Below are 4689 nucleotides of genomic sequence, written 5' to 3'. Positions count from 1 at the left end.
TGGTTAAAAAAAAAAAATTTTTTAAAATTTTGAAAAAATAAAACAAAAAAAAGACCTTTGATAAAACGTCCACAAAAAGAAAACACCTACAGCTACCAATACCTCCCCTTAATATACCTTTAAATAGTGACCTTAAGATTCCGCATCGACATTGAATCATTTGTGAACAGTTTCACACACCATTTTCTATAGGTCGTACACTCACCACAAACACCACATTGCAAAACTGTTTGCTCACGCTTTGGCACTGGCACATATATCGGAGCGTAGCTAGTAGTTCACGAGTGTTTGTTGTTCTGTCGTCACTCGCGTCGGCGCCGTACTCATCTTCGTACGCACCTGCTTCTACACCTCCGTCCCTGTTATAAATCCCATGAAATTCCATTTTTCCATATTCATTATCTAACCACTTCATCTCATTAGACATGATTTCATGACCTCACATTGATGTCTTACCGAGGATAATAAGTTGGCTATGTGCGACTCCCTCGGGCGAGTCGGACGACCTCCGTGCCAATCACGTCACACTCGTTAACCCTGTTAATTTTACATATTTCACCCACACTGCTATTTTATATTATTTCCATGTCACTTATTTGTCACTATTGCATGTATTACTATTAACTATCACATTTTACTAGCTTACCAATATTTAGGACCAATCAGGCGTAAGGAACCCTCAGGTGAGTGGCTTGTTCCTGTGGCTAAGCTCAGGCGGGAAATGCTTGCCTTGTTCCTCGCCACGTCTCACCTGGTTCTATAGGTGGCGCCATTTTAAACATTTTATTTCATATCTTTTCAGGTTACTTTTCATTGACCCTTTAGAAATCAATTATATATTTTTCTATTTTCCTATTTTTGTTTTTATCATTTGGTCACGTTAGAGGTTCAATATTTTATAAGGTCACGTATCGTAAAAAAAACCCACCCCTTTCCTATACAACATCCTATCTAAAAAATAACAAAATATGTAGCAATTTCAAAAAATAATATATACACACAATGTAAGAAATAAATTTTCTATTTACAGTGAGTTTACTATATTCAGTATTCAAATTTAATTGTTTAATGTTGCGTAGCTACGCTCGTACGCATATCCAACGACTGTTGGAATAAGCGATACTCTTGTTACGCCAGACTCTAGGGTCACTGGATGGTTACTCTTATTCCATACTTTACATATTATATATATAATATATATATAGATAATATATATATATATATATAATATACTATATATATATATATCTATATATATATATATATGTATACATACATACATACATATATATATATATATAATATATATATATATATATATATATATATATATATATATATGTGCACACACACACACAAACGTGCATAAACACACACACACACACACACACACACACACAACATATATATATATATATATATATATATATATATATATATATAATATATATATAATATATATATCTTTATATTGGTCATATATGTGCATATATATATGTATATATATACATACATATATATATATTATAATATATAATATATATATATATATATATCTATATCTTCATTATTTATATACTTCTATTTAATATATATAATATATATATATAATAATATATATATATTAATTATATATATATACATGCATATATATATATATGTGTGTGTGTGTGTGTGTGTGTGTGTGTGTGTGTTATGTTTATATATATACATATATACACTGAAACGCATACAATATATATATATATTTTTATATATATATATATATATATAAAAACACAAACACAAACACATAACGTGTACCAAAAAGTAAAAAAAAAACCCCCAGTGAAAATGAAACTAAACCGTAACGTTTCAAAACTCTTCAGAGTTCCCTTCAACGAATAAATCAAAAAGGGAACAAGGAGATAATTTTGGCAATTTTATAGTGATAGAGAACAGGACAAACAAGAGCGAATCAGGTTAGGAGGGTCAAGGTCGAAGAGTCGGGGAAGGCTTTCTAACAAAGAGGGGGAAAGATATCTAGGCCCATTGCCAGCCTAAAGTTGAAATTGGGCATTTTTCAAATTTAAAAAAGGATTCTAACTTTTTTTTTTTCGTACGAATTGGCTATTTATAAAATTAATTTGCGCTTTTCCAGTTAAGCCGGTGATTTCCCCCGTAAATGAACGAAACACGCATTTGTTCTTAGAAAAATCTAACCCCCCCCCGCTGATGTTCATTAATTCTTTTCTCAAAAGTCTACGGTTCACCTATGAAAAAATTGGGGCAATCTTTAAAAGGGAAAAGGTAAATACCGGGAGAAGCTCAAGAACCCGAAACCCTTTTTTTTTACTAAATATTTCGCAACGTATTGGATATGTAAAGAAGTCAAGCCAGGCCAAAAAAGGCCCTTTTTACGAGGACGGGTTTAAAAAAAAAAAAGGGGAAAAAAAAAAAGGGGGGGGGGAAAATAAAAAAAAAAAAATAAAAAAAAAAAAAAAAAAAAACGGCCAAAAAAAAAAAAAAATAAAAAAAGGGGAAAAAAAAAAAAAAAATATAAAAAAAGGGGGGGGGGGGAAAAAAAAAAAAAAGGGAAAGAAAGAGAAAAAAAATTTAAAAAAATAAAATTTTAAAAAACCCCAAAAAAAATAAAAAACAAAAAAAAAAAAAAACAAAAAAAAGAATAAAAAAATATTTTAAAAAAAAAAAAAAAGGCAAAAAAAAAAAAAAAATTTTAAAGAAATTAAACTCCCCCATTTTTTTTAAAATTAAAAAAATTTTTTAAAATTTTCCAATGGGAAAAATTTTTTTTATGTAAAAATAATAGAAACATAATCCCTAAAATCCGTTCACAGGATATGGAACATTATATATGGCATATATAATAGGTATTAGTAATAATATGTTTTTATAAATATAAATATTATATTAAAACAATTATCATAAACATTCATTTATCGAACTTATAGAAATATATATATATATATATATAATATATATTATAAAATATAAAAGATGAAATATGATAAATATAATATATATAATATAATAATATAGAGATATATATATAATATATAGAATATATATAGTATAATATATATATATAATATATATATATATAAATACATGCATATATATTATAATATATAGATAAATATATATTGAGCGATGAGATGTAGAGTAAATATAAATATAATAGTATATATATATATGATATATAAGATATATATATATATATATATATAAAATAATATAAGATACATATATATATATAATCATAGATATATATATATATATATAATATAATAGATATAGAATATAATATATTATATATATGATAATAGATAGATATAGTTATATTAATAAAAAACATACGCATACATATATTAATAGATATATATATATATATATATAAAATATATAATATATATATAGATAATATATATCATGTATGAAATAATAATATATATATTATATAATATATATAATATATATATATAAGATATAATAAGTGCAACACCACACACAACACACACACACACACAGACACACACAGCACACAATAGATGATTATATAGATATATATATATATTGATAGATATATAGTATAGAAATATAATATATGGCATAATGTGCACAATATATATAATAATATATAAATAAAATATATATATATATATAAAAGTATATATATATATAATATATATAATATATATATATATAAAATAATAATATATATATATATATAAAGAAAATATAGATAAACAGATAATAATATATATAATATATATATATATATATATATATATATATATATATATATATATATATAGATTAGTGTGTGTGTGGGGTGTGTGGGTGGTGTGGGGGGGGGGGGTGTGGTATGCCTAATATATACATAGATATACTGGAGATGTACAATATATATATATATAGATATATATATATATAGATATATATAATATATATAATATATATTATACAACATACATACATAGATAATATATATAATATATATATATATAGACATACGATATATATATAGATAATAATAGATGAGATGATATATATATATATAGATAGTAGATAATATATATATATATATATATATGATATATATACAAATACTATATATTCTAATATATATAAGATATATAGATATATATATAATAGAACACACACACACACACAACAAAACACACACACACACACACACACAACATATATATATTTTATATATATATATATATATTATATATATATATATATATATATATATATATATGCAGTGTTATATATTATATATATATTATATATTTATATTTATATATATATATATATATATATATATATATATATATATATATAATATATATATATAATATATATATATATATATTATATATATATATATAATATATATAGATAATATATATATATATATATATAATATATACATACATACATACACATCATACGCATACAAATAATATATATAATATATATATATATAATGTAATATATAATATAATATATATATAATATATATATATATAATATAATATAATATATATAAAAAAAATTTTTTTAAAAGTTTTTTTAATTTTTTTTTTAAAAAAAAAAAAAAAAAAAACCCAAAAAAAAAAAAAAAACCCCCCAAAAAAAAAAAAAAAAATTTTTTTTTAAAAAAAAAAAAAAATTTTTAAA

At 22.5% G+C, this 4689-nt stretch overlaps 1 long non-coding RNA gene across 1 annotated transcript; it reads right to left on the bottom strand.

Moving 5' to 3' along the window:
- Nucleotides 1-110: 110 nt before the first annotated feature.
- On the bottom strand, nt 111-766 carry LOC119570298. The gene is made up of 3 exons (XR_005228396.1): nt 647-766; nt 457-537; nt 111-359 (listed from the first exon to the last, which is right to left on the bottom strand). It is a non-coding gene; the product is annotated as an uncharacterized LOC119570298 (long non-coding RNA).
- Between the last annotated feature and the right edge of the window lie 3923 nt (nt 767-4689).

Source organism: Penaeus monodon, unplaced genomic scaffold (genome assembly GCF_015228065.2).
Source record: "Penaeus monodon isolate SGIC_2016 unplaced genomic scaffold, NSTDA_Pmon_1 PmonScaffold_24010, whole genome shotgun sequence".
Taxonomy (NCBI): domain Eukaryota; kingdom Metazoa; phylum Arthropoda; class Malacostraca; order Decapoda; family Penaeidae; genus Penaeus; species Penaeus monodon.
The sequence above is the reverse complement of the archived record's forward strand: the minus strand, read 5'-3'. Positions and strand labels throughout refer to the sequence as shown.